Source organism: Scyliorhinus torazame, chromosome 8 (genome assembly GCF_047496885.1).
Source record: "Scyliorhinus torazame isolate Kashiwa2021f chromosome 8, sScyTor2.1, whole genome shotgun sequence".
In the NCBI taxonomy this organism is placed as follows: Eukaryota; Metazoa; Chordata; class Chondrichthyes; order Carcharhiniformes; family Scyliorhinidae; genus Scyliorhinus; species Scyliorhinus torazame.
The window spans coordinates 51,849,738-51,861,809 of NC_092714.1; the positions used below are offsets into that span (position 1 = coordinate 51,849,738).

The 12,072-nt window shown below is 51.1% G+C and overlaps 1 protein-coding gene across 1 annotated transcript in view; it reads left to right on the forward strand.

Moving 5' to 3' along the window:
• LOC140428851 (NXPE family member 3-like) overlaps positions 1 to 12,072 on the forward strand; it is a 57,957-nt gene that overhangs the window by 20,846 nt on the left and 25,039 nt on the right. The window lies entirely within an intron of this gene.

Below are 12,072 nucleotides of genomic sequence, written 5' to 3' on the forward strand. Positions count from 1 at the left end.
GAATTAAACCTGTCATTGCTGGAATGTCAATTTTAAAACATGAATATTGAGACTTCTGGGAATGGCATAGCATTCAACCAGAGATTAGAAGCTGTTTTGGGGCAGAGGTGCAGTTGGAAATTTAATAAGTAGAAAGTTTGGGAAGAAAATGCAAAGTGCAAGCCATCCTAGATTAACTAATTTAGTGGAAATTTTTGAGGACATTACCAGTGCAGTAGACAACGGGGATGTGGTATATCTGGATTTTCAGAAAATGTTTGACAAGGTGCCAGTCAAAAGGTTGCTGCATAATATAATGATGCATGGCGTTAAGGGTAAAGTAGCAGCATAGATAGAGGATTGGTTAATTAATAGAAAGCAAAGAGTGGGGATTAATGGGTGTTTCTCTGGTTGGCAATCAGTAGCTAGTGGTATCCCTCAGGGATCAATGTTGGGCCTACAATTGTTCACAATTTACAGAGATGATTTGGAGTTGGGGACCAAGTGCAAAATGTCCAAGTTTGCAGACGACACAAAGATGAGTGGTAAAGCACAAAGTGCAGAGGATACTGGAAGTCTGCAGAGGGATTTGGATATTTTAAGTGAATCAGCTAGGATCTAGCAGATGGAATACAATGTTGACAAATGTGATGTTATCCATTTTGGTAGGATAACAGCAAAAGGGATTATTATTTAAATGATAAAATATTAAAACATGCTGCTGTGCAGAGAGACCTGGGTGTGCTAGTGCATGAGTTGCAAAAGTTGGTTTACAGGTGCAACAGGTCATTAGAAAGGCGAATAGAGTTTTGTCCTTCATTGCTAGAGGGATGGAGTTTAAGACTAGGGAGGTTATGCTGCAGCTGTATAAGGTGTTAGGGAGGCCACACCTCGAGTATTGGGTTCAGCTTTGATCTCCTTACCTGAGAAAGGACGTACTGGCACTAGAGGGCGTGGAGATGAGATTCACTCGGTAAATCCCAGAGTTGAGGGGGTTGGATAACGAGGAGAAGTTAAGTAGACTGGGACTGTACTCATTCGAATTTAGAAGGATGCGGGGCGGGGGGTGGGGGGGGGGGGGAGATCATATAGAAACATATAAAAGTATGAAGGGAATAGATAGGATAGATGCGGGCAGGTTGTTTCCACTGGCGGGGTGAAAGCAGAACTAGGGGGCATAGCCTCAAAATAAGGAGAAGTAGATTTCGGACTGAGTTTAGGAGGAACTTCTTCACCCAAAGGGTTCTGAATCTATGGAATTCTCTGCCCAGTGAAGCAGTTGAGGCTCTTTCATTAAATGTTTTCAAGATAAAGAAAGATAGTTTTTTGAAGAATCAAGGAATAAAGGGTTATGGTGTTCGGGTGGGAAAGTGGAGCTGCGTCCACAAAAGATCAGCCATGATCTCATTGAATGGCGGAGCAGGCTCAAAGGGCCAGATGGCCTACTCCTGCTCCTAGTTATTTTGTTCTTAGACCACTCTATAAAGATGCCTGAAGACCATCATTAGCAGGTACTTTGAAACTGGTCCACTTCCCCATTAGGGAATGTTATGCAGTACAGAAGGAGAGGGAGTGGGAGAGAGGGAGAAACAAGTAAGAGATAGAGAGATAAAATTCAAGAACATTGTGAATTCTTGCTTGGTAACTTAATATTATGCACCCATGGTGAGACATCTAATTAGGTTTCCAAGAATTTAAATGAATCTATCCACCCTATGTCAAAGATTCAATTGTCTTTCAGTCGGAAGATTTCTATTCTCCACCAAGATTGTCTACTCTCCTGAAGTCATTGACTGTTGGGTGGAATATGGGACTCAATATTCGAACCCAGGTGCCCGGTGCTGTGAGGCAGCAGTGCTAACCTCTGTGCCACCTGGTACCATGTGCTTTCTTTGTGTTGCTAATTTAAGGATGGTAGGCGTAGTGTTCACAAAGATCACAAATAGCTTTTAATTTGAACAGAGCTGTAAGTTTATTAACACAACTTAATTTTATTCAACACTTATGCCTAAATTATACACAGTTGATAATAAACATAGAATCTACACTCATCTACAACTAATCTCTATACTATTACATTAACTATGATCTGCTCTCACTCACACTATGTTTCGTTCAATCTGTCCTCTTGCTTTCTCCTCAACCTCTCACCCACAAGGCTTAGCATTGATGCCTTATATAGTTGTACATCCAGCTCCCTCTTGTGGTTGATTCAGGCATTACATTAACCCTTGCAGTTCTTTACATTTATGATAATGTCATACCAAGAACCCGGGTTCGATCCCAGACCCGGGTCACTGTCAGTGTGAAGCTTCCACATTCTTCCTGTGTCTGCGTGGGTCTCACCTTTACAACCCAAAGATGTGCAGGGTAGTTTGATTGGCCACGCCAAATTGCCCCTTAATTGGGAAAACTAAAAAAAATGTTATGTATTTAACACAACCTTTACTCTGACACAGAGTTTCGGGCAAGGGGGGTTTTACCCACATTGGTTAATTTTAGCAAGTGCCAAGCCCACAGAGTCCAGCAGTCTAGGGACATTTCCTCTTTACGTGTCTTTGTACATGCAAACTCTCACAAACAACTTAACAGCCATGCATTGACATATTTTGTAAAATGCAACCACCATGGTTTGCTATTTGGCATAAAAGATCATTAAAAACCAAGAAGATAATTAAAATAATCAAAATCCATCAGACCTACCCCGTGAGTTGTTGCAGATCCATTCCTCTTGCAAATGAAAGATTCTTTCACTACTGGCTGACTCACTTGTGTCCAATCTCCAGAAAAAATCCCCCCTTTTCATTTTGTGTATTTTGTTTCCATGTCCTTGGTTGAAAGATGATACCATGGTTTTACATCCTTCATGTTACTTCAGGTAAAATCAGGATTGGATTGACCATAGTCTGGATCCTGGGCTAGAATTCCTGATGGGCAGAAAAGTTTCATAATTCGTTTGGTCTAGTCAGCCTTGTCACAGACAACACTGCCGATTGCTGGTGAACCATCTGATGCTGCAACAGTGGCTAGCTGTAAATTGGAATCCAAGGAGGAAATCTCTGTCATAGCTCTTCTTTCCTCTGCATTCAGTAATTTCCTTCATTTTTCTTCAAGGTCAGACACTAAATTGTCATCAGGGGTTCCACGTTTCAAAACTGACCCTGAGCTCTCTTTTCATGCCCTACCACATTTTTGTCCATGCCTGTATATTTCAAATTTCTAAATCTGTGAAGCAAATTTCCACCAGACAAACATCTAAATTGTCCGACATAATAATTGAATTCACCTCATCCTGCTTAAATATAGGGATCTTTAATCTTGAAGTTTGTTTTCGTGGTTTAATCCTTCAGTGTTTTTATTCCAGAGGATGCAAGTTTCGCACTGCCTCATTTTGAGCAAGTGTCAAGTGAGAGAACCTTTAAGAAATGGATGTTTGAGCAATGTACCTTTAAGAAATGGAGCTGATCATACTACTGAAGTGATGTCAGAGGGTGGGGGGAGCTGAGCTCACTTCTGCTTTTTTGAGTTTCAGTTTGAAAACGCAGCTGGGAGTGTCTGTGTGTTTTGCTGAGAGCTGCATGAAGAAACACAGAGCTGGTCTGTTGATGTCTGTAATCCAAAGACTCTAAATATATTGAATGTAACCTCATGCCTGTTTTTGAAGGTTTGAAGTCTTTTGGATGTTTAAAGGAACAGTTTGAAGGATTATTTAGTGCTGTAGTCTTTTGGGGTTATCTTTAAAGTAATGGGTGTTAAGATATTCAATGTTTGTTTTTAAAGGTTAACTTGAGTTCATAGAATAAACATTGTTTAGTTTTAAAAACCACTTGTCCATTTTCTGCGGTACCACGCCTGTAGAGTGGGCCGTGTGCATTCCACACCACAATCTATTAAAGTTGTGGGTCGGTTGAACTCCATGAAACATTTTGGGGTTCTGTAAACCCGGACTATTAACACAAGCAATTCATTTTTACGGCAAGTAAAATCTTCAGCTGCTTTCTGATCTTCCAAAAGATTATTCCGGTGACTGGTCCATATTTTAGAGCTCAGTGGCCAACTTAAATGAGTATGCCACCACTGTCATAGACTTCATCAGCAAATGTGTGGACGACTGCGTGCCAACGAAAGCAGTACGTACGTTCCTAATCGGAAACCATGGCTCAATCATGAGATTGAGTCCCTACTGAAGGATAGATCTGAGGCGTTCCAGTCAGATGACCCTGACCTATATAAGAAATCCAGGTACGACCTCAGCAAAGCCATCCGAGATGCCAAGAGAGAATATCAAACCAAACTCGAGTCACAGACAGACCCTCGGCGATTGTGGCAAGGACTAAACAACATAACAGGCTACAAAGTGAAGCCGAGCAGTATCTCTGGCAGCAGCGCACGCCACCCCGATGAACTCAATGCATTCTATGCTCGGTTCGAGCAGGTAACCAACAATCCGCTGTCAAGTGCTCCAGCAGCCCATAACTCACCCATACCCACCATCACAGCTTCCAAAGTCAGATCGGCCTTCCTAAAAGTGAACCCTCGGAAGGCGACGGGTCCTGATGTGAACCCTGGTCGTGCACTCAGAGCCTGCGCGGACCAGCTGGCAGAGGTATTCGCGGATATCTTTAACCCGTCCCTACTCCACTCCGACGTCCCCACCTGCTTCACGAAGACCACCATTATACCGGTGCATGGGAACAGTGGCGTTTTATGAAGCCAAAATCGGTGCCAAACCTCCACCGTGAGGGGCTAGCTGCGGCGCCAGGTAAAACTCCCAGCTCCCGCGGCAAAAGTGTTCAGAGAACAGCCTGATTCGTGGCCGCGCATGTGCACGGCGACGACCTGCAGCGGTCGCGCCATACGGCATGGCGCCGTCCTTGCGTGGACCCGACCAACCTGATAGTTCCCACCTGTACCCTTCCTCGCCACCCCCGGACAACCCCCCCGGCCACCGGATCGCCTCCCCCCTGACTGTGGCGGTGCTGGATATAGTCCGCAGCTGCCACATGAGGTTGACAAAAACTCTGAGCATACCTGCCCCGCGCCGTCAGGAAGTCGGCCCATCGGGGGTGGAGCATCGGGGGAGGGCCTTCAGGTGACGTCCTGAGGCCATCCCAACGGATGCAGCGTACAGCCCTAGGGACGGCGTTTTGGAGGGGGTGGAGCATCCGAAAACAGGCGCCGTCCCTGATTTCGGCATTAAAAGGAATTCTCCGTCCAATCGCCGATTACGATATTGGTGTCGGACAGTGGAGAATCCCGTCCTTAGTGTTAACGCCGGGGCAGGAATGGTGGGATTCTACAAAAACAAAGCTGGTGCCGTACCTGCACCGGTTCAATGGCCATTAAGGGGCTAGCACTGGCGGCACGTGGAACACAATCGATTCCAATGAAAATGGTGCAGGATTCGCCGGGTTCAGGATTGGCACTCAGGAGGCTGACAAGCTGCAGCCGCATATACACAGCACTCCCCACACACACCATCCAGCCAACAAGATGGCAGCAAGATGCGCGGCCCCGAGTTACACGTCGTGGACTGGAGACCCTGCTAGATGCCATGGAGGAGAGGCGGACGACCCTGTACCCCAGGGTGGGAAGGAGGCTGCAGGTGGCAGAGGTGATCAGCGCCATGGGAAACGCCCTCTGTAACGGCGACATGCACCCCGTTGATTGCCCCCGGACCGGGACACCTCGGCAATGGCAGTGAACCCCGCTGTCCGGGCCCTCTGGGGGGGCTCGGTCCACATTGAAGTTTATGTATTTTGCCGACAGGGCAGACAGGACCTCCGTGATGGTGCAGCTGCACCTGTGCACCGATCTCTGTGAGATTCTGGACAGGTCCCACTTTGAATGACCCCGTAGCGATGAGGTTCAGGGAGACCGTCACCTTGACGGTCACCGGGAGCGGATGTCCGTCCCTGTGGTGCCAGGTGCACCATGATCCGCCAAATATGTCACACTGTTCCTCTGCTCAGCCGGAGTCTTTGACGGCATGCCCGGTCCGGCAGGTTCTCCAATGACAGGCGCTGCCGGTACACGCGAGACCTCATGCGACGTCTCCTTTTCACGCTCTCCTTCTCGGCCTGTTGGGCGACCAGCTCTTATTCCTCATCAGATGCCTCCTGTTCCTCTGCGGCAGGCTCTGCTGCTGCCGCTCCCTCCTCCTCCTCGAGCAGCTCCAGCTTGTGCAGCCGTAGTGCAACCCAGGGCTGCGGCGACCAGCAGGAAGGCCAACATTGCTGGTTGTATTCCAATATCGATTGTCTGTAAGGGGTGAAAACGTATGTTAGCATGTTACGTATCCCCGTGATGAACGAGGTCCAACCGACTACATTGGTGGCTCCAGTTGGCACTCCTGACCCTGCCCCCACATGTCCCCCTCCCCCCTCACCCCCACCCTCCCATCCCTGCACTCCTAGCCCCGCCTGTGCTCAGCACCCTGGGGGCCTCTGGCCCTGGCGCCTGTTCCTGCTGCCAAGGGCACCATCGGTTTGTGATGTGTTTGCCAGCGTGCACTCCGCTGCCCCGGTCTGGCGCTCTCCTATATGGGGCTACTGTGTGCGTTGCCCTTGGGTGGTTTGCCTGGGTGAGGGGCTGGGGTGCAGGCATGGTGGGGTGGAGGATGAGGGCTGGTGTGCGGGGATGGTGGGGTGGAGGATGAGGGCTGGGGTGCGGGGATGGTGGGGTGGAGGATAAGGGCTGGGGTGCGGGGATGGTGGGGTGGAGGATGAGGGCTGGGGTGCGGGGATGGTGGGGTGGAGAATGAGGGCTGGGGTGCGGGGATGGTGGGGTGGAGGATGAGGGCTGGGGTGCGGGGATGGTGGGGTGGTGGCACCCATCCAGCCGGTGGCACTCTGCAATTCCACGGGCCATGGTGGGTGGTCAATGGGATGCACAGCAAGATGGCCACCTTGCTGGCATTGGCAATGGTGGTCCACAGAACATAGAACGTAGAACATTACAGCGCAGTACAGGCCCTTCGGGCCTCGATGTTGCGCCGACCTGTGAAACCACTCTAAAGCCCATCTACACTCTTCCCTTATCGTCCATATGTTTATCCAATGACCATTTATATGCCCTTAGTGTTGGCGAGTCCACTACTGTTGCAGGCAGGGCATTCCACGCCCTTACTATTCTCTGAGTAAAGAACCTACCTCTGACATCTGTCTGATATCTATCTCCCCTCAATTTAAAGCTATGTACCCTCGTGCTACACATCACCTTCCGAGGAAAAAGGCTCTCACTGTCCACCTTCTCCAATCCTCTGATCATCTTGTATGCCTCAATTAAGTCACCTCTTAGCCTTCTTCTCTCTAACGAAAACAGCCTCAAGTCCCTCAGCCTTTCCTCATAAGATCTTCCCTCCATACCAGGCAACATTCTGGTAAATCTCCTCTGCACCCTTTCCAATGCTTCCACATCCTTCCTATAAAGCGATGACCAGAATTGCACGCAATACTCCAAATGCGGCCGCACCAGAGTTTTGTACAGCATGACCTCATGGCTCTGAAACTCAATCCCTCTACCAATAAAAGCTAACACACCGTACGCCTTCTTCACAACACTCTCAACCTGGGTGGCAACTTTCAGGGATCTATGTACATGGACACCGAGATCTCTCTGCTCATCCACACTGCCAAGAATCTTACCATTAGCCCAGTATTCTGTCTTCCTGTTATTCCTTCCAAAATGAATCACCTCACACTTTTCTGCATTAAACTCCATTTTCCACCTCTCAGCCCAGCGCTGCAGCTTATCTATGTCCCTCTGTAACTTGTAACATCCTTCCGCACTGTCCACAACTCCACCGACTTTAGTGTCATCTGCAAATTTACTCACCCATCCTTCTACGCCCTCCGCCAGGTCATTTATAAAAATGACAAACAGCAGTGGCCCCAAAACAGATCCTTGTGGTACACCACTAGTAACTGCACTCCAGTCTGAACATTTCCCATCAACCACGACCCTTTGTCTTCTTCCAGCTAGCCAATTTCTGATCCAAACTGATAAATCACCCTGAATCCCATGCCTCCGCATCCCTGCAGTAGCCTACCGTGGCCAACCCTATCAAATGCTTTACTGAAATCCATATACACCACATCAACTGCTTTACCCTCATCCACCTGTTTGGTCACCTTCTCAAAGAACTCAATAAGATTTGTGAGGCACGACCTACCCTTCACAAAACCGTGTTGACTACCTCTAATTAAATTATTCCTTTCCAGATGATTATACATCCTATTTCTTATAATCCTTTCCAAGATTTTGCCCACAACAGAAGGAAGGCTCACTGGTCTCTAGTTACCGGGGTTGTCTTTAATCCCCTTCTTGAACAAGGGGACAACATTTGCTATCCTCCAGTCTTCTTGCACTATTCCTGTAGACAAAGGTGACTTAAAGATCAAAGCCAAAGGCTCAGCAATCTCCTCCCAAGCTTCCCAGAGAATGCTAGGATAAATCGCAGTCCTGGACACCGCCCCAGTCTCGTGGGAGTCACCCTGGCCCCACGTCCCGCACCTCCCGTCCCCCCATTGCCCCCCCCCCCCACAAACCGGCCCGGCTAGTCTCAGGACTGGCAGCCCACAGTCGCGCCTCTCCGTGTCCTACCTTCTCTCTCTCCCTCATCAGCCACGGCGCCAGTTTCAGGATTTTTAAAAGCACATGTGAACCTCACCATCGGGAACTCCCCCCTGTGGAGTCAGAGAATCGTGGAGACCCCGGAGAATACCGGGCCAGGCCCGCTAATAATATGCAAACGGCGTTTACTGTACGTGCAGAATGGAACGCATTGATGCCGCTGTCGAGGCAGCAGAGAATTGTGATTTTGGGTGACTCCAGCGCCGGTCATGATTTCGGCATCAAAACTGATTCTCCGCCCAATCACATCATGATTTTGGAGTGGCCAACAGCGAATCCGCCCCTTATCCACGACCAAGCCATTTCCTAATGAAACATTTATGATGTCAATCGCAATTTATGAATAACCTTCACAATTACAGGACTGGAACTTAAAATACATTTCACTTAACTCTGCAGAAAGCAAATCGCAAACTATTTCCATCAGTGCCACCTGGGTGTCAGTCTGGCACTGCCAAGGTGCCACTTCCAGCTGGTTTAGACACTTCCGGGGAGCCAGAATGGCACTGCCATCGGCCTTGTTTTCCCAGTATGGGTGTTGGGGGGTTGAGGGCGGGGGGGAGGGCTCGGGGTTCCACACCCTCCCATATTGTGTTTGAGCTGGGGGGGTGGGATTATTTTGAACGCGTTGGAAATGGCGCCCCGATCTCTCGCTACAACGGGGAGTTCCGGCGAGCGGAGCTCTCCACTGTAAAAAACGGGGCTGTGTGCGGTCTCAGCTGCATGTTCCCCGTTCAGGCCCCTTATTCAACGCATGTCGCATTGAAAAATCATGTGTTTCTCGGCACGGCGTGTGCCGTGAAACATGCGACTAAAGGCACTCACTCGGGGACTTTGTTTCTTTTGGGAAGATTGTATCCTTTGGGCTGGATTCTCCGAATTTGAGACTAAGCGCCGACGCTGGCGTGGAAACAGTGGCGTTTTACGACAGAAAAAATGGCTCGACAGCTGCACCGATTCAGCTGCTCTAAATGGGCTCGCATCATCGCCACATGGAACGCAATCAAACGGTGCCGGATTCGCCGGGTCCGTGATTGACGCACATGAGGCTCACACACCGCAGCCGCACTTAAACGATCCACCCACCCACACACACCGTCCCAGTGAACAGGATGGCTGGAAGGAGAGCGGCACCACGGTACAGGGACACCCTCATGGACGGCGTGGAGGAGAGAAGGATGACCCTGTACCCCGGCCCCGGAGCAAGGCCGGCAGGTGCCGCCGTTCATCGTGCCTGGGCGCAAGTGGCAGAGGCGGTCAGCGCCGTGGATACGTCGCCCGGACTGGCATGCAGTGCCGGAAGAAACTCCACAATCTCCTCAGGGTGGCCAGGGTGAGGAGGCAGCGCTGTGCTCCTGGTACTAATGCCACCCCCCCCCCACACACTTGCAACCCGGCACTTCCACCCACGGGGGACAGCCGGACACCCACCCTGCCCCACATGGCAGGACCCATGCCAGCTGCCATCTACCCAACCCCGAGGCTGCATGCGCCAGAACGTTTAACGGTTGTGCTGTTTGTGTGTGTGTGTGTCCCCCGTCCCCCCCCCCCCCCCCCCCCCCCCCAACCAGGAGAAGCCCACGCACAACCGCCGGGAGCGGGAGAAGACTGGAGAGAGACCACCAGAACTGCCGCCCCTCACCATGCCCGAGCAGAGGGCACTGGACGTGGTCGGCGGCCGGAGGAAAGGGAGGTCGCCGAGGCGGAGTTCGGCAGAGGGCAAGCAAGTGAGGCACTGATTAGTTGCAGATCCCCATGACACATGTGACACATGTGTGGAGACCACTCCCCTCACGCCCCTCACACCACAGCACCCTCACCCCCCCCACACCTCCCTCCCCCCCTCCTGCCCCTCACACCCCACCCCAGTCCGCTGTCTAATCAGACATGCCATCTTGTGTCTTACAGGACCTGCCGGAGATGGGGCCAGTCCATCCAAAGTCTCCCCCGCCCCCAGCCAGAGAGTCGGTGCCCCCAGACAGCCGAGCACTGACGGGGTGAGCAGCCGGAACAACAGCGCTCCACCCGAGACTTAGGGACACCCCGGAGCTTGGGTCGGAGGACACGGACTTTCCATCACAGCTGTCTCCAACACCCTCCACCATCCCAGAGACTATCACCTCGGTTGGGTACATTAGTGAAGAGGCTCCTGGGACATTATCTGGTGTGCACCACACATTGCATCCGGTGCAGCAGGTGGAGTTAGGAGCAGCCGAGTGGCAGTTGGAGGGGAGGCCGACCCGAGGAACTAGCTGCTGTCCAGACAGTTCCCGAGCTGGAGGCATTGGGGGCGACGGTATCGGCTATGGATCAGCGTGTCCAAGGCCTCGGCGGACATTCTTTGCAGGCGGTGGCTGAGGCCCAGGACAGGGCTGCCCTCTTACAGGCAGCCATGTCCCAGAGCCACCTGGACATTGCAACGGCGCTCCTCAGCGTGGCCCAGTCACAGCAGGTCATGGCTGGGAACGCCGGCGGCATTGCCCAGGCGCTGGGCAGCATGACGCAGACACTGGGCGGGGTGTCCCAGTCCCAGAGGGAGGTGGCCCAGTCACTGGCTGATGTGGCACAGATCCACAGGGTGGTGGCACAGTAGCAGCGTGATGTGGTGCAGTCCCAGACTGAGGTGGTTCATCCCTGTGCTGCATGGTCGCGAGCGTGCAGACCCTGGTCGAGACTAGAGCGGGTCTCCAGGACTGGCAGCGCCAGGTGCTCCATTCACACCCCTGTCCAATGGAGTAGCCAGGGGGCCTTCAGGCACCCCAAGAGAGGAGGAGGTGATGGGGCCCATGCCGTTGACTCCCGCCGGGGAGTTGCCTGAACACCAAGCTTGTGCTAGAGGAAGAAACTCGAGGAAAAAAACACTTAGCGTGAAACACAATTCTGAGGTTGAAATTTGCCCCGATGGGAAAGCAAATGAATGGAAGTAACCCCTGAGAAGCTGAGAATCACTTTGGATTGTGTCCAGGAATATTGATTCTCCACTTAAGGGACAGTGTATATCTGTGAAGTGGGTTTCACACTTAAAAATAAAAGCAGAAGGTTCTGTTCCATAATTTATGGTATAAGTTGCTGACAAAATACTGACCCATAGCTTCCAACGAGTATTGGAAAGTGATGGCCCACTGGAATTCCAAGAGTTTAAAGGGCAGTGACCTGTTCTATAAAAATTCATTCAAAGCTCCAGCGGCTGGAGCTGTTTGAGGCCTGCAGCAAAAGACTCTCCAGCACAGACCACCTCTGGCAAACTCAGGGAGGCCACAACCCCTTACTGGTCACCATAAAACAGGTCGGATAAAGGGCCCAGTGAAGTTAAAAGACCAGGGAAATGATAAGTGACCAAGCAAGGTGAATGGGATTTGGCTGGTCGGGATGGAGTGGGAGGGGGGAACGGAGTCCGGGTGGGCCAGGGGGGTAAATTTGGGTTGGGAGGATCAGGTCAGGAGGAAGTTTTCAGACCGG